Raw genomic sequence first — 17,955 nt, 5'->3', positions numbered from 1 at the left:
GCAACATTCCAATTTTTAGTTTTTCACATAGTTTTTGAGTGTTAAAAATGGCCGAATTCGCAATTTTTCAATTTTTAATCGCTTATATGTCAAAAACTATCATTTTTAGAGAAAATTAACTAAAGACCTTTTCTGTTTGGAATGATCTAAAAAACCTAAAAACACTTTTTTCCGTGCAAAAAAAAATTTTGAAAAAAAAACAAAAAAAAGACGTTTAAAAAATGTTTGACCACCTTTTGGTCTTGGCAACATGCAAATTTGTTAAAAGGAGTCCTTTTTAAGCAAGATTGTGCAAAAAATCCGAATCAGAATATTTTTCCTAGCGAATGCGCAGTGGCTTTCTCGACTATTTATAGAGATTATAAAACTTATTCTAATGTAAAAGTTAGAAGATTTAGAAAAAAAATAGTGATATCAGATTCATAAGCGTCGCGTGGTGTCATATGTTCTTAAGATACTTTCAAAAATATACACCATCGAATATATAGGAAATTCGAGGAAGAAATTGGTCCAGAGTAACAGCACAACATCTTTTACATTTTTGTAGATTACGAGAAACCTTTCGATACAATAAAACACGAAAGACTTATTGAGTACTTAGAAACGAAAGATATGGATCCAAATGTCATCAGAATGATACAAATCCTATTGGAATTAATATGCCTTCGTTAGAACAGACAGGGTTGCGTTGTATCCTCTCTGTTGTTTAACTAATATTCCGAGAAAATCTTTACAAATACCTTATATGGCGTATACGAAGGTATAAAAGTAATTGTAAAAATTATCAAGAATATTCGATATGCCGATGATACGGTACTAATTGCCGACAGCGATCAAGATCTCCAAACTCGACTAGATAGAATCGTGCAGGAAGGAGAAACCATAGTATTAAAGCCAAAGAAACGAAAACAAAAATAGTGATAATTGCCAAAAGTAACCCACTCACAATCAACATATCGATTAACCAGTATCGTATGAAGCAGGTAGAAAAATTCATATAAATATAAAAAGATAAAGGCAGTTTTTGTTTTTATTTGATTCATAGTTGGACCACTATCTCCATATAGCTATTTCAGCATCTATGCATCCTCAGTGAAGCTATGTAGTCACAAGTCTGAAGCGAATACCAACAATCATGCCTATTTAAGGGAAAACATCGCGATGCAATAAATTCACCTTTTGAGACGCAAAACAGCGACATCTCTCGTAATACGAGGAAGACAAAAAAGTACTTATACAATAATCTTGCCTACATAATCAACATCACACTTGATCTAGATCAAGAGAGAGAAAAAAAAGAATAGAAATGGCCTATCCTAAGAATGTAACACTTCATGGTTAAATGTTACGTAATATAGCATTCTACTATATGGCATGGAAGCATAGACATTGGAAGTCAGTATAATGTGAAAACTACAAAGCTTTGAGATGTTTGTAAATCACGGCATTTTAAGAGATCTGAATTTTTTTTGTAAATGTTGTGTTGTGTACTAGAGGCAATTGGACAGTAACTAGCTCTAAGCAGACCCGATGTTGTCGTAAACTGAGGGGTACATTTTCTTTGTGTATTTTTGGGACTCCTGATTTTGATCAGGTTCTCTATTGATTTCAACTGTCTTTTGCATAAATTAACAACTGTTGTGCTGCTTGCTTTATAATAATTATTTTTGACAGCCGTGTCCTGCCGTTTTCAAATACGTAATTTAAAATTTTCAAAAATTCCAAATAAATAATATATTTACAATCCAAATAAATAAATAGTAAATAGTATATTGTCAAGCTTTTTATGATATCAGCTGAGTGTGTAGATGTCATATTTTATACAGATAACTGACTACGATAAGTTTGGGGGACTCCATTCATTAAATGTTTATCGCTGAACATACGGAAATCAATTACCTTAACAATTGTAGTGGAATTTTAAGGATTCAAAACATTTTATATACTCTTTTTTAATATAGAAAATAACGTATTCATTATTAACAATAGTTTAAACATAGTGCCTTTTTGATCGTTTTTCAAATGTCATACTTTGGACTTTGGTCAAGTGTTGAAAATCAAAAACATAGTTTGAACATTATACACTTCATTTTCCAAAGAGAGAAATTTTACTTTTGACAAAAATACAAAGGTATTAAAAGAAAAACGAAGCGAAAATGAAGATACAAAGCAGGTAAGTGATGGGAAACACAGTTAAATGTGATGGAAAATCATATGGCTAACAACGATATCAAAAATTTTTACCATGAAGTTAGGAGCAATAAAAAACCGAAGCGAGATATATACCCTTTTTCAGAATGAAGGAAGGGGCACTAATAAGTGATAAAGCAAAAAAATAGAAAGACAGATAAGGCACTTTAAAGAGCAGTGATAACAGCGTATATGGCATCTTAAACAGAAATGTTCAAAGTGGGCTGCATGACCGGCTCAGTAGAAAAGCAAGTGTAGCGTACGTATGAATAATCATTGATTATAGTCGTATACACTTGGATAGTACACTCGTTATGGAACAGCGTATAAAGCTAATCTACGTAAACTGGATATTATACAAAACAGAGCACTAATAAATATATGTGTACAACGAAATCCACACCTCTCGAACTCCTAAGAGTAGAAGCCGATTAACCCCCCTTAAACAGGAGAACATTCTTAACAGAAAAAAGATAATTAAATGAAACAGGAAAGGATCACCTATCATTAGGAAAATATTCCTCTAAACGAATACAATAATTTAACTAACCCTTTCTATTGTATTGCAAAAAACTCTTCGGGATCTCATCAATCGATGTTTAAAGAATATCTACCTACCTTGGCAACATTCCAATTTTTAGTTTTTCACATAGTTTTTGAGTGTTAAAAATGGCCGAATTCGCAATTTTTCAATTTTTAATCGCTTATATGTCAAAAACTATCATTTTTAGAGAAAATTAACTAAAGACCTTTTCTGTTTGGAATGATCTAAAAAACCTAAAAACACTTTTTTCCGTGCAAAAAAAAATTTTGAAAAAAAAACAAAAAAAAGACGTTTAAAAAATGTTTGACCACCTTTTGGTCTTGGCAACATGCAAATTTGTTAAAAGGAGTCCTTTTTAAGCAAGATTGTGCAAAAAATCCGAATCAGAATATTTTTCCTAGCGAATGCGCAGTGGCTTTCTCGACTATTTATAGAGATTATAAAACTTATTCTAATGTAAAAGTTAGAAGATTTAGAAAAAAAATAGTGATATCAGATTCATAAGCGTCGCGTGGTGTCATATGTTCTTAAGATACTTTCAAAAATATACACCATCGAATATATAGGAAATTCGAGGAAGAAATTGGTCCAGAGTAACAGCACAACATCTTTTACATTTTTGTAGATTACGAGAAACCTTTCGATACAATAAAACACGAAAGACTTATTGAGTACTTAGAAACGAAAGATATGGATCCAAATGTCATCAGAATGATACAAATCCTATTGGAATTAATATGCCTTCGTTAGAACAGACAGGGTTGCGTTGTATCCTCTCTGTTGTTTAACTAATATTCCGAGAAAATCTTTACAAATACCTTATATGGCGTATACGAAGGTATAAAAGTAATTGTAAAAATTATCAAGAATATTCGATATGCCGATGATACGGTACTAATTGCCGACAGCGATCAAGATCTCCAAACTCGACTAGATAGAATCGTGCAGGAAGGAGAAACCATAGTATTAAAGCCAAAGAAACGAAAACAAAAATAGTGATAATTGCCAAAAGTAACCCACTCACAATCAACATATCGATTAACCAGTATCGTATGAAGCAGGTAGAAAAATTCATATAAATATAAAAAGATAAAGGCAGTTTTTGTTTTTATTTGATTCATAGTTGGACCACTATCTCCATATAGCTATTTCAGCATCTATGCATCCTCAGTGAAGCTATGTAGTCACAAGTCTGAAGCGAATACCAACAATCATGCCTATTTAAGGGAAAACATCGCGATGCAATAAATTCACCTTTTGAGACGCAAAACAGCGACATCTCTCGTAATACGAGGAAGACAAAAAAGTACTTATACAATAATCTTGCCTACATAATCAACATCACACTTGATCTAGATCAAGAGAGAGAAAAAAAAGAATAGAAATGGCCTATCCTAAGAATGTAACACTTCATGGTTAAATGTTACGTAATATAGCATTCTACTATATGGCATGGAAGCATAGACATTGGAAGTCAGTATAATGTGAAAACTACAAAGCTTTGAGATGTTTGTAAATCACGGCATTTTAAGAGATCTGAATTTTTTTTGTAAATGTTGTGTTGTGTACTAGAGGCAATTGGACAGTAACTAGCTCTAAGCAGACCCGATGTTGTCGTAAACTGAGGGGTACATTTTCTTTGTGTATTTTTGGGACTCCTGATTTTGATCAGGTTCTCTATTGATTTCAACTGTCTTTTGCATAAATTAACAACTGTTGTGCTGCTTGCTTTATAATAATTATTTTTGACAGCCGTGTCCTGCCGTTTTCAAATACGTAATTTAAAATTTTCAAAAATTCCAAATAAATAATATATTTACAATCCAAATAAATAAATAGTAAATAGTATATTGTCAAGCTTTTTATGATATCAGCTGAGTGTGTAGATGTCATATTTTATACAGATAACTGACTACGATAAGTTTGGGGGACTCCATTCATTAAATGTTTATCGCTGAACATACGGAAATCAATTACCTTAACAATTGTAGTGGAATTTTAAGGATTCAAAACATTTTATATACTCTTTTTTAATATAGAAAATAACGTATTCATTATTAACAATAGTTTAAACATAGTGCCTTTTTGATCGTTTTTCAAATGTCATACTTTGGACTTTGGTCAAGTGTTGAAAATCAAAAACATAGTTTGAACATTATACACTTCATTTTCCAAAGAGAGAAATTTTACTTTTGACAAAAATACAAAGGTATTAAAAGAAAAACGAAGCGAAAATGAAGATACAAAGCAGGTAAGTGATGGGAAACACAGTTAAATGTGATGGAAAATCATATGGCTAACAACGATATCAAAAATTTTTACCATGAAGTTAGGAGCAATAAAAAACCGAAGCGAGATATATACCCTTTTTCAGAATGAAGGAAGGGGCACTAATAAGTGATAAAGCAAAAAAATAGAAAGACAGATAAGGCACTTTAAAGAGCAGTGATAACAGCGTATATGGCATCTTAAACAGAAATGTTCAAAGTGGGCTGCATGACCGGCTCAGTAGAAAAGCAAGTGTAGCGTACGTATGAATAATCATTGATTATAGTCGTATACACTTGGATAGTACACTCGTTATGGAACAGCGTATAAAGCTAATCTACGTAAACTGGATATTATACAAAACAGAGCACTAATAAATATATGTGTACAACGAAATCCACACCTCTCGAACTCCTAAGAGTAGAAGCCGATTAACCCCCCTTAAACAGGAGAACATTCTTAACAGAAAAAAGATAATTAAATGAAACAGGAAAGGATCACCTATCATTAGGAAAATATTCCTCTAAACGAATACAATAATTTAACTAACCCTTTCTAGAGGATAAAAAACTCTCCTAATTGTGAATTACTAATAAATATGGCTCAACAATAAACAACAAGAACAGAAACATATTACTTGACCCACTTTGCTCTGTATGAAGTAAATGAAAATTATCTAAAAAAAATGGTTGTAATCCCTATTCTCAAAAATGGGAGTAAGAGTTCATGTCACTTCAGGAATATAGTCTTAGAGACTTCTTGATATAAGATTTTGTCCCTATTGATAAAATTTTTAACTACCATCCCAAATGCAAGAGAGATAGAAAAATTACGAAAAGGGTGCCTCATTCTTATTAACTACTTTCTCGTACGATTTCTTATACCTGCGGTAATCTATGATTCAGTTGAACCTGGATCACCGGTGATCTTCGGATTTGTTTGGAATGCATTTCTCATTGCACGTTCATGTCAGCACTCGTTCTACAGCTTTCGAGAAATGCCAATAGATGGCCAAAGATAAGACACTGTCCCCATTTTGAACTACCTTTTTTATGCTGTTTTTGAATAAAGTTAAATTTAAGTATTTATAGTCAAATACTCATTTTAATAATTATAAATAAATATTATAAAAACAAAAATAATGTTATCGTTTATCGTTAGGCGTAATATAATAAAATAGGATATATTTATATTATGACAGCGTTTCGTGTTAATAACAACGCATGCGTAGTCCATGAAATCATCTGAACTGAGTTCTGAACTGAAATCTTTGAACGGCCGAATTCCACCGTTCAAGCATCGTTCAAGTTTAAACTGCCATCGGTTGAACGTGCGAATTGAGAAAGACGATTTTGACTTTAAACTGACGTTTAATAGAAGTTCAGGTTAAACTGGAGTTGAACTCGATATGAGAAATTGGCCCTAAGTTGCTATATTCTTCTTCCGAAGACTTATGGTAACTCGTCTATCTAAATAAATGGATAGCTTGTACGATGCGACAAAATAAACAGTACTGAAATTAATGTTTTAGTTTAGAAAGTTTTACTTTTCCGCACGCGTGTTACTTTTCCGCACGCGTTTTACTTTTCCGCACGCGTTTTACTTTTCCACACGCGTGTTAATTTAGATATGTTGATATGGCCTTAAAGTTATTATAATACATGCAATAAACTAATATTTAGATATTATTTACTAACTTATTTCAAATATATCTTATTGTGTTCATGTTTTATTGAAATTAACGCGAGAATTCGACGAAATAAAATAATTTTGACATAATATTCGAAAGCCAAGTCAGTAGACAATAACAATGGTTTTAAATCGTCGTCATGGAAACCAAGACCTTCGTCATGCTAACCAATTATGCTGAAAGTTTGGTTCTGACAACCTTGTCAAAGAATTAATTTGTGCATGTATTTTCATATTAATTAAATTAATTGATTAAAATTTGGTCATTTTTTAAAGACTCGTAGAAAAAATTTTGTTCCTAACGCTTGCAGAAAGTCTCTTCTCCGCATTCGACTGGTTGCCGAACTCCTGCTTCGCGTCATTCGGCAAACTGCAGTCGCGTGCTGAAAAGTATGACTTTCTGCACTTGTTAGGAAAATAACTATTATCTACTCTATGTCATAATATTATATATTTAAGTTTTTAGTTTGTGAAAACTGTCATTATAGATATAGTCTGGGCTGATTATCGGAGAATAGGCCATTTTTGGGAAAAGTTATTTACCAGCAATTTTATTGCTGAAATCGAAACTTATGATTGTATATTTTATAATATAGATATGCAAAGTCCGCAGATAGTGTGCTACTTTTTTTATAAACAAAATGGCGCCCGAAAATCGTGTTTTTTTTTCAATTTTTGCTCTATAACTCCAAAGATTTTAACTTAAGACCAAAAACACTCAAATAAAAATTCACCGCAATTAAATTCTGCATAGAGACGTGTTTTTTCCGATTTACTTCGACGAAAACTTTTCCCGGAAAGAGCGGGTTTTTCCAACGAAATCTTTAATTTTCAACTAAACTTTAAGATAAGTAGTTGTTAATCAATAATTAAATAACTTGGTAACGTAAAAGCCCTTTCCGAATATATTATAATTCCAGAAGCCGATGGAAATTTAATGAACAGTTTAGCAACAATTGAAATGTTAATTAAAAATTTACGGTCACTATAATAACGACAATAATTATGATGCATAAGAATAACTATGATTTTTTCATAAAAAGACACTATACCTATCTCATGTACTTTACGGAATTGAAATTGGACTATCAAATCGGAAAAACACGTCTCTATACAGAATTCAATTGCGGTGAATTTTTATTTGAGTGTTTTTGGTCTAAAGTTAAAATCTTTGGAGTTATAGAGCAAAAATTGAAAAAAACACGATTTTCGGGCGCCATTTTGTTTATAAAAAAAAGTAGCACACTATCTGCGGACTTTGCATATCTATATCAACGCATGAAAGGCAATCCTTCCTAACCGACATCTATACAAATGTGCAGGAGAGCTGATCAAAAAATTTTTTTATTGAAAAATTCCTATAAAATATTTACTTTTCATCATAGATAAATACTTGTTAGAGTTTATGCATTATAATATTGTGGACTTTTATCTAATAAGTAATATTTTTACTTAACACTTCAAGTTTACCATTTAGAGTTGGTTAGTAAAAGATTACCCCAAAAAAATAACAGGTACAACTATCTATGCGCCTGAGCCTACAAAAAAACTTTCAAGTATATTCAGTTACATACTTAAGCTATTGTATATGCAAATAGGTAAAAATGTATTAATAACGAAAAAATATCTTTGAAAAATAGGAAAAAAAAACTAAATAATTAAATTTTAGTCAGGTCTTTCAAGAAAAATAATCTAATTACTTATTATAAAGTAATATTTTCAACTCTATCCGACATTTTTGAAGGGAGTGAGTTTAACAAATAAAACAATTTTTGTTTTTAATCAATATTTTTATTGTATTGCAGTATTTTTTTGAATTAAAAATGAAGAACTTAAACAAAATTTGGATTTTATAATAAACACTGGGTACGAATAAAAAAAATCTTCTAAATAATTGTTAAATAACATAAGTAAGTAACATCAAGAATTTGCTTAAACAACAAAGAGATCTCAACATATTATTATTAATTATTATTACTCCAAATAAGGCACAGTGCACAGTTTAACAGCACAAGACTCATCAGAGTTAAAAAAGTTTCTTTAAAATCTCATACATAATATTATGTTCGTGTGTACTCTTTCATTAACACTTAACTATGGTTAAGATGCAAAACTCTAACTATTGGAAAAATAATTGGTAAAGAACACATTAAATGCAAAATTAACCAAGTGTACTTAGAGTAATATCCTATGTAAGACAATTTGTAAGGAATTCTATAATTCAATCTCAAACATATAACAAATGATAGCAAACAAACAAAACAAATAATAGTTAAAAAATCAACTTTAAATCGTATTTGGTCAAGACTGTAATACTGGAACCTCAAATAATTAAACTTATAAAAAAATATGCTATTTAGGGGGGCTTGCGTAACGCTTCCTAAATCAATTTATGCCTAAACGCATTTAATAATGTCATTGCATCTTTTTGTAATCCAAACAGATGACGGAGAAACAATAATTGCATTTTAATGCATTTACCCATAAATTTATTTAGGAAATGTTACACAAGCCGACCGTATACTTGTTATTAACCAGCCTTATTAACACTTTGACTTCTTATACCTTATAACATCAAAATGAAAGCAACCACAAATTATAATATACTCGTAATACTAATATTAATAACATAATATCAAAACAAAACTGCAGCAAAAATAAATGAAAAATCGTAATCAGGATCTTCTACGTCTGATTCTGGTAACACACCTTTCATATTCGCATCCCGTGGAATGTTCAAATATTCATGATGAAAAGAAGCTGGAATGACTTGGTGAGCACAAAATTTCTGAAGATCGTGATATTTCTTTTTGGAAATGGGCAGTAGTGATCTATAGCAGGACATAAGTGGGACCCTAGTCTTAGGCTGGACTTCAACATCGAATAATTTGACAACAGAATTCATAGATGTTTTTATAGAAACAATAAGTGCGTTCGCGGGTACCAATTAGCAGCAAAACGCATGCGCACTTTAAAATGATATAAATAAAATCGTTAATAGATAAATATACAAGTATAAATATACGAAGTATAATTTTATAATTAGTTATTAATATTAATTAAATGTAAGTATACCTCGTATATTTACCTATTAACGGTATTATTTATATTACGTGAGGTTTGTCACCTAATGTGTTTGTCTTTCTTAAAAGTTGGAATCCGAACTTTACTTATTTTGCCAGTAAGATTTCCTTTAAAATATTTGTGTCCAATGTTATCCCATTTTTTAAATTGATCATAAGATATTCGGTCAACATTAAATGGCGATGGATTCTTTCTAGCAGTTGAGAAAATGGTGAGCCATTGGGAAGGTGCATAAACAGTTGTATGTTTAAGGTTATTTTCAATGATGGTGTGAGACGTATCTACTGGCATATAAGTGTGCCCAGTTAGTAGGAAATTCAACTGAATTGTTTCAAGATTATTACATTCCTGCAAAGTTTGGTGAATCATACCCATAACAGTGCGGTTCCGGTTTTGCCCTGGACAACAATCGCAGTATAACAGCAATCGTTTAACATTTCCTCTGGCATCAACAGATTTAATGTATTTATGCAAAATTGTTGCTACTTCATTTGCACCTCGTTTACCATTAGATTCGTCCCAATAATAACAGAATACTTTACGAGTGCCGTTCTCGTAGAAACATAGGTTATAAACAGCCAGTTTTCTACTATAGCATAATAGAATTAAAGGTGAATATGGCGTATTCAAGACCTTTTGAAGATCAAAGCTGACGCATAATGTAAAAGAATCATCTTTGTGGATCTTTTTGTGACTTTTGAAACGGGCGTAACTTTCTTCTTTTTCTTTCTCATGCTGTTCTTTTTCTTTCAGTTTGTCAGGATCAGTGGTTTTTTCAAACACAAGGCATTTCTTGCACTTATCTTTCTTTGGTACATGAAAGCCGACGTTAAACTGCTCATGAAATATTTTGCGAAAAATTCTCTCACTCACAATATCCATACCTTGATTAATTACATTATTTTTATAAATTCCGTAAAGAGTTGGTATGGTCTTGAATTCTTCTGGTAAATAAACTTTACTGGAATCTTGGCGGCCATAGTGCGATGGTAAAGCAGGCAAACTTTTTATAAAGTTTATAACGGCATCCAGAGTAGTTTGTTTGGTTTTATTTGACGGCTCCATCTTTCCTCTCATGTTTTCCTTGGCATATCCCCACTCTGCATTTTTAACAATACTATAAATAGTTTTATCTGAAACATTCAGAGTGGTTGCTAAGAACTGTAAGCATACATTTCTCTTACCTTCTCCTTCATTTATAAAATATTTTATAGTACAGTTGCGTTTTTCAGACTCACTGCGCTTGCGCTTCACACCTACTCTTTGCGCCAATGATACCAACCAATTTCGTCGTCGAGTTGTATCCAGTTTCCAGAAATGGTTAAATATGCTTTCTCTTCTTTCTTCTGGGATAGATCCACAGTTATTGCCACATTTTTTTCCTTTACATGGATTCGGGAGAAATTTCTTGGCTGGTACTGTCACTCTCTTCTTAATTGTATATTCTTCCCCAGCTCTCTTCTTCTTAGATCTTTCTTTTCTTTCATTATTTTTTCTTTCCGTGAATCCAGCGTCACCTATAGTTTCTTCTTCTATGCCCGATCCATTCGTTGTTGGTTTTATTCTTCTGAAATTCTTTTTCTTTTTTCTTGTTTTACCCGTTGACTCTGCATCATTTGTTTCCTCGTCGCTTGCACTTTGTACTGGCAACCAGTCGTATGAATCCTCATTGTCGCCGTAAAAAGTTGAAAAATCTTCTTGATCAGACATGTAATCGATGTATTTCATGTCTCTTTTGCATTTACGAACAGTTTTTTTCTTTTCAACAATATTTGTATTATTTGATTGTTCTTTATTCATCTCAGTTACTTTTAGGACTATATCAATGTGTGGTGTATTTAAATCCATGCTATTTGAGGGCTGTGCCAAATTTTCACCTTCATCAGGACTGTTTCTCGATATAAGTTTATGATTGTGAGTTAGTCCTCTTACTAGTATAATACGAAAGCAGTATGCAGTATGTTATGCATAACCGACATTCAAAACATGGTTGCGCCTCCTAAGCGCCTATTATTCGTTTTGAAATTCAAATAAAATTATCTAAGCGACACGTTTGGCACAACACTAAGGCAAGTAAAACTATCTAAGCGACATTCGGTTCCAAACTAATTAGTCAGGTAAAATTATCTAAGCGACATCAAGTCGGTATCGTTTTTTTATGTAAAATTATCTAAGCTCTTTTTTATACCTATTTCGCAACAAGGAAAAATGTCTAAGCACAAATGATGTCAAATACATTTTTAGGAACAAATGTATAAGGACACGTTTGGATGATATTTCTGTTTGTATAAAAATCGGTAAGCGACTATGATAGCAAAATCTAGAACAGGAAAAAATACCGTACTGCTTGGTGCATATGATTTTACTTTCAGTAAATTTATCTAAGTTAACGGTTAATATAATTTTAAGACAGGAACAAATTACTATTCGTTTTTTCTTATAACTCAAACTGTCCAACCAACCGATATATAGAAAATTAGTACTTTTTTGTTGCTTAGTCAGTTGAAAACGTGAGAATACTTAAGATTCACGTACTTCCTAAGCGACAACAAATCTCAACGCAGCGTTACGAGACCCAGACCAATCGACGCGGATTTTTATGGCGAGTCGAATGATATATATATGTCGTTTTACCAAATCTTGTCGGTTAGGAAGGATTGCCTTTCATGCGTTGATATTATTAATACATACAATAATAAGATTCGATTTCAGCAATAAAATTGCTGGTAAGTAACTTTTCCTTGTATTTTGTTAATTAGCCCAGAGTAATAGCAGTGCGTGAAGTGTTTAAAGTGTGCGTGAAGTAACAATATATTTTAAATGGGACTTACTTTTTCGCACTGTTTTTGACACACTTTCATATAATCAAATATCCTTAACTTTCGCGTTGTCATGATGATGACATAATGAGCAATAAATTACGACAAAGTATTGACAGTTTTGTGGTTTGATAGAAGTTTGAATTTTAAAATGTCAAAGTTCTAAAAATTGTAGAATAGAAATAAATTTCAGTGACGAAGAGTTACAGTTCTTTTATTTGTTCATCATACATAACATTTTGTATGAAACTGTGCGTGAAGTACTTTTTGCGAACTTACGACATGTATAGCACTCCTTCAGAACGGTTCACAGTTTTGCAGAAAAAAATTTTATGGCGGAGTACTATTTTCGGTCATACGAAAAAGGTTACAAAACGGTTTAAGCTTAAAATCAGCAATGGTTTCAGTAGTACGGGACGACCTGTCACATTGCCAGGGAGTCCCTTTGAATACTGCCCGATCATTTTAGGAGTTGCCATTCACCAGAACTAACGCCACCAGATATGGGGAATGCTGTAGGAGTCAGACAGACCCACCGTCCGCCTTTTCGGAATTGCGGACTATAATTAAAGATTTCTTCGAGCCAGAGACCTTCCCTCCCCGTTGATCCTCCACCGGCGAGTGGGCATCTTTAACATCTGTTTTATCGTGGGGGTGCGTCGCCGTGAAGAATGATTGCAAGGCTAAATCATGTACCTATACTAGATATATAAATAATCATAAACATTTAAATAGTTTTTTACGAAACAGTTCGTGAAGTGAAGGCATACGAATTTTAGTACTGTTTATTTTGCCGCATACCGTATATTCAAAAATATTAGATATAATTTTTGGACAAACTCTTTTTATTTGTAGAACTTTTTCGCATATTAACATTATTTGTGGTTCATAAACACTACTTAACATCTATCATACGCTTAAATTAACTTTAGCACCGATAAAAATAAAAATTAATTATATATTATTTGCATACGAGTTTAATTAAAACAATTTGTTTATTAAGGAATTATTAAGTAAAGTGGGCTCCTTAAACCTAAGATCAGCATTAGACGTTGAGTAATAACTATTGTTACTATCGCGTTGAAAGAAGATAAGTTTAGTAAAAGTATGTATACTTGTTTTATTTGTAAAAGCTTGTCTATTTGTAGATTTTAAAATTTCTTTTTGATGAAACAGTGAACAAGTAAAAACTTCAAACGAAGTTTTTACTTGTTCTGTATGGTTGTTATTTCTTGATATATATTTCCAGATCTTCTGCAATATTTCAAATTACTATGTATTTCGTTCTATCATAATTCATTTTATCATACACCTGGATCCCGCGTACCAAAAAAGTTGATTAATACCAAAGCTGAAAACTTGTTAATAGCTTAACGGTGTCTAGTCGGACAAACTTTCATGTATGGGAACACTGGAACATGGGAAGTTTTAATTGTGGAACAGGTTAAAAATTTGGAACGTCAGACTACGAAAACGTTCCATATATTTTGTCGGACAGAACTTCCAAATGATTTGTTACCATTTTATAAAACTCTCATGCAAAAATCAGACTGGTGTTTATCACCAACTGGGCATTTTAATGAGTGGAACACGAAGAACATGTCAAATGTCAGGAATCGTGTTGGTTAGTAATAGGAGTCTGATTTTTTCATGAGAGTTTAATGAAAGGGTAACAAATCAATTGGATGTTTTGTCCGATAAAATACATGGAATGTTTTCGTAGCCTGACTTTTAACCTGTTCCACAATTAAAACTTGTGACTTACACAATTTGTGTTCCACAAACAAATTGTTGGTTGACTTACACCAACTATCTCATCACCCTCAAGAATTCCTAAATCCCATAAATTTGTTTACCTTTGCTGCATCCTCCGTCTATTCCACCATATCCCGTTAACATAACTTTAACAGAAACATCATGATAATGAATACTGAGTTGGTAGCACCTTGTATCCGAATGTAAGTACGACACGTTATAATTGCATGATTATATATAGCATACTTCTGCAGATGTTTGTGCGCTTGGGGGAATTTTACCCCCCCCCCCCCATGATTGCAGGCATGTGCATTGGTATGCTATTTCGCTACTTTTATGTATGTTATTCAACATTGGCTTGATCTTATGGATCTTTAGCATCTTTTACAACCAGACAATGTCCTAACTCTGGTTTTTGTTTATTTGTAGCATTTTGTAACTTGTTACCTTTGACCTGAAGATGCTCTACAAATTTTAAAGAGCGAAACCGGTCGTCGGAAGTTATAATAAAGATTGAGAGTAAGTCTGACTTTTACTTCATTCAATTTTATTAATTTTTTTACGTTCTATGCAACTAAAAGATGATATAACGCGGATTTTTAGCTCGCCACCCCCTTACCCCTTCCCCCACAGCCAAAAACGTAGATTTTTAGATTTAATTTTTTTTTTAGTTGTGTTGTAATTGATATAAAAATTTCAAAAAATTCACACGTGTAGCTGAGGCTTTTAAAAAACACGTCTATTTTTTATGGACCCATAGGTCGAGTGTAAATGTCCTCAATTTTTTTTTAACTTTTTTAAAAGCTATAACTTTTTGGAGGGGGCTGCAGGTCCAATTTTTTTGCATTTTGTGTATTTTAGCAAAAGCTATCTCTCTGATTTTTTTCAGATTTTTCCGTCAGGTGCGCCATCTTGAAAAATCAAGAAAACTAAAATCAAACAAATGAAATAGAGAATGTGGAAAAATCCCCTTACGAATAACTCACACATCCACTATTTCTGGCTGGGAAAAATTTTTCGAATAGAATCAAAGATCCAAACACCAGTTCTTAGAAATGTGTTTCGCCCTCTTCAACCTCCGTGGGCTCATCGGTAAAGATGAGAGGTTGAATATCTCTAGACACATTCCATCAAAAAACAACATCCGAGACATAGACATAACAGGAGCGTAAATCTACGCCCAACCTGAAAATGACAGTCTCAAGTTTTAATTCCCTAATTACTTTAGAGTAAGTAAGATAATGTATTTTTTGATGGAATGTGTCTAGAGATATTCAACCTCTCATCTTTACCGATGAGCCCACGGAGGTTGAAGAGGGCGAAACACATTTCTAAGAACTGGTGTTTGGATCTTTGATTCTATTCGAAAAATTTTTCCCAGCCAGAAATAGTGGATGTGTGAGTTATTCGTAAGGGGATTTTTCCACATTCTCTATTTCATTTGTTTGATTTCGTACGAGTGGTCGTTAAACCAGTACCTGTGGATCTTTTGATCACTGAGTGTGTTTCAAAGATCTACATCTTTTGTTTTTTTTTATCAAGAAAACTGTTTTTTAGGGGGTTTTTGGGGATTTTCTCCATTTTATAGACTGCAACATAGATCAACTCAAGGTTTTATTAATAGATTATGTATAATTTAAAATAACTGAGTATATTAGGATATTCAAAAATTGGGCGAAACACTTTTAAACCCCCCAAAAACCATGATTTTTTAAAGTTTTGTAAGGATTTTTGCGGGTCTAATTATATTTTTTGTCGTCGATACAGCATGAATATTTTTTTAAATTTTTTTACGTTCTATATGATTTTAAAAAATTATGACTCACCGCAATTTTAGCCCACTTCCCCTATTCCCCCGCCCCCACAGCCAAAATTGTCAATTTTTCGATTTTATTTTTTTTTAAAGTTGGTTTGCAATTACAAATGTTATTCTGAATCTATTTCTTTGTGGCATTTTTGTAATTAACTATTCTAAATGGTCATTTTCTAGTTAAATTGTGGCTTATTCCCCATTTAGAATAATTAATAATTATTAAATTATAAATTACAAAAAATTCACACGCACAAGCTGAGGCTTTTACAGATCATCTATTTTTATGGACCCGAAGGTCGAGTGTACATATTATAACCCCTTTTTTGTTTTTTAATAGGTACGTATATTTTTTTTTGTTATGGCTGCATGTCTATTTTTTGTGTTTTGTGTATTTTATCAAAAACTATATTTCTGACTTTTTTCAGATTTTTCCGTAAGGTGCGCCATCTTCAAAAATCCGCAAAACTGATTTGTTCGGTGGTTTTTAGGGATTTTCTCCATTTTATATACTTCAAAATAGATTAACTCAAGGTTTTTCTTATAGGTTATGTAGGTATAATTTGAAATAACTGAGTTTTTAGGGATATTTTATATAATTTGCTATTGAATAAACTTAAAAAGAACCTGCTAGTTTTCACAATCATAAACTTGCTAGGATGACACGTTCCACAATTAAAATTAAGTTTCACAATTAAAACTTCCATACCTATATCAAAGTTTGTCCGACTAGACACCGTTAAACTATTAACATATTTTCAGCTTACTATTAATCAACTTTTTTGGTACGCGGGATCCAGGCCTAATATTTTTTGAGATCAATACAGCCTGAATATTTTTTTTCGTTTCTTTACGTTTGATGTGTTTAAAAATAAGCCTTAGCTCAATTTTAGCCCTCCTCCCTCTCAACCTGCCCAATAAATCATCATTTTTTCGTTTTCATTTTTTTCTCAGTATATCTGTTGCTCAGTTTGTCCTCAAGTAAACTACCATTTAACAAAATAATTTCAAATTTTGCAATATTTTTGTATAAAGTAAAGATGTCATTGTGATATCTTTTAGGTAGGATACAAAAAAGAAAAATAAATAATAAATTTAAGAAAAATACATTATTTTAATATATCATACTTCTTGTCGTTTTGTGAATCAAAACATTTTTTCTTTGTTCATTAGGTTGTATTTAGTAGGTACCCTAATATTACCTTACATTATATATATTCTAATTATTCAAACATGTGCTTGTACCATCTACGTAACCTATATCTCTGCTCTGCCTATTAAAATGTCATTTTGCTTCACGTTTACTGCTACGTAAAACACCATAAAAAGAATAAAGAAAGTATTACCAAAGAATATATAGCTCCGTATATACTCTTAGAGTATTCGGAGAGTATATTCGTTGGTATTACACTTTACAGTTCTAAAGTCTTCAACGCTGTCTTCGTCTATTACAGGTATAACATCTGTATTGTCAAAGAGTTTTGTAAGATATTCTGCTGGCTTGATGATTTTTGTAAAATATCTTTCATGCGATAAATATTATATTATGGCAGCTACATGCGAACAACAGCCTATGGTTATGTAGTCGTTTCTGCAACACATCTACAACAGTATCTATCGTTTAATGTTTTCCAAACCACCTTCTTTTGGCTCATAATGCAAATAGTCCATGCTGTATGCTTGTCCCCATTAGGTAAATTATTCCGATTAATTTTTTTTGCACAAACTTACTCAAAAACAGGTCCTTATAACAAATCCACAAGGTGCCAGGCAGTAACGCGGTCGTAAAATTGTTT

The 17,955-nt window shown here is 32.2% G+C and overlaps 1 protein-coding gene across 7 annotated transcripts in view; it reads left to right on the top strand.

The window, feature by feature from the left end:
- The window catches only part of LOC114331819 (protein croquemort), a 317,116-nt gene that overhangs the window by 228,103 nt on the left and 71,058 nt on the right, over nt 1-17,955 (top strand). Inside the window, exon 1 of one of the 7 annotated variants that reach the window (XM_050643839.1) lies at nt 14,725-14,868. The exons of the other annotated variants lie outside the window; for them this stretch is intronic. The gene's annotated coding sequence lies outside the window, so the exon portion shown is untranslated. Of the gene's footprint in view, nt 1-14,724; nt 14,869-17,955 lie in introns of those variants that run through there. 7 annotated transcript variants of the gene reach the window in all.

This window comes from Diabrotica virgifera, chromosome 2, assembly GCF_917563875.1.
Source record: "Diabrotica virgifera virgifera chromosome 2, PGI_DIABVI_V3a".
NCBI lineage: Eukaryota > Metazoa > Arthropoda > Insecta > Coleoptera > Chrysomelidae > Diabrotica > Diabrotica virgifera.
This window is presented reverse-complemented; position numbering and strand designations above follow the sequence as displayed.